The sequence below is a fragment of the Sesamum indicum genome, linkage group LG10 (genome assembly GCF_000512975.1).
Source record: "Sesamum indicum cultivar Zhongzhi No. 13 linkage group LG10, S_indicum_v1.0, whole genome shotgun sequence".
In the NCBI taxonomy this organism is placed as follows: domain Eukaryota; kingdom Viridiplantae; phylum Streptophyta; class Magnoliopsida; order Lamiales; family Pedaliaceae; genus Sesamum; species Sesamum indicum.
In genome coordinates, this window is record NC_026154.1 from 4,099,620 (window position 1) to 4,100,629 (window position 1,010).

A 1,010-nucleotide genomic window follows, 5' to 3' on the forward strand; every position below is an offset into this window, starting at 1 on the left:
ATACAAACATCACTTGTAATTACAATTACAACAGTTCACAAAGTGATATGATCAATCTTCTTAATATGCAGAAGCTTCGAGTATTGGACGGAACAATTTCGGATGAAGAAAGTCTAACAATGATTGTTGATCACATCTTAAATCATCAAAACCAATTTCATGACATAAAACTTGTTATTCAAGAAACGTGCAATGTGAATGAGGAAAAAGATGGCCCAACTCTTCTTACGAGATTGTTGATGTGTTGCTCACCAAGTGTCTTGGATATTCAATGCCGTGTGAGCACATTACCGCCTATGAAGTTCAATTATATCAAAATATGATAGAATTGAAGTTTCGGAATTCAAGAATTGAGGAAGACCGAATGAAAATTCTAGAAAAGCTTCCTGTGTTAAGAAAACATTGGTTGTCTACCAATACATATGTGGGCAGAGAGATGGCTTGTAGGGCATCTGGATTTCTTCAACTCTTGCAACTTTTGAGTTATCAAATTCTTTTATTCCGCTAAAATTGTCGAATTTAGTGGAAAGACATATGAGATTTTTTGGTTGTTTTCTTCTACCTTTTTCAATGACTATATCTAATAAAATACCTATTAAATTTATTCAACAAATATTTAATTTTATTATTTTTAATATAATAATTTTATTTTAATAATACGAATTACGTGCAATACATGTGCTTTTTACTAGTTTTATCAAAAGTTTGAAGGATTTGGGTCAAAGGACCCTTATATTATATATAAAGAACGGATAGATAATTGATATACTTGTATGTCTTCCATGCTATACTAATATTTGATTTAACTATGTCTTAACTTATATTTAAAAGAAACAATTATATGAAAATTAGTTGAGAGTTTTTCTAAAATCTCTTCTTTTCCTTCGCAAACAGTGGCAATACATAGATTGGAACCACAGTGAAGGTTTTAATTTTGGTATTTTCAAATTTATGAAATTTTAGTATTAGAAGGCTATAAATTTAAGAATGGGCAATTGCCAAAGGGGGTT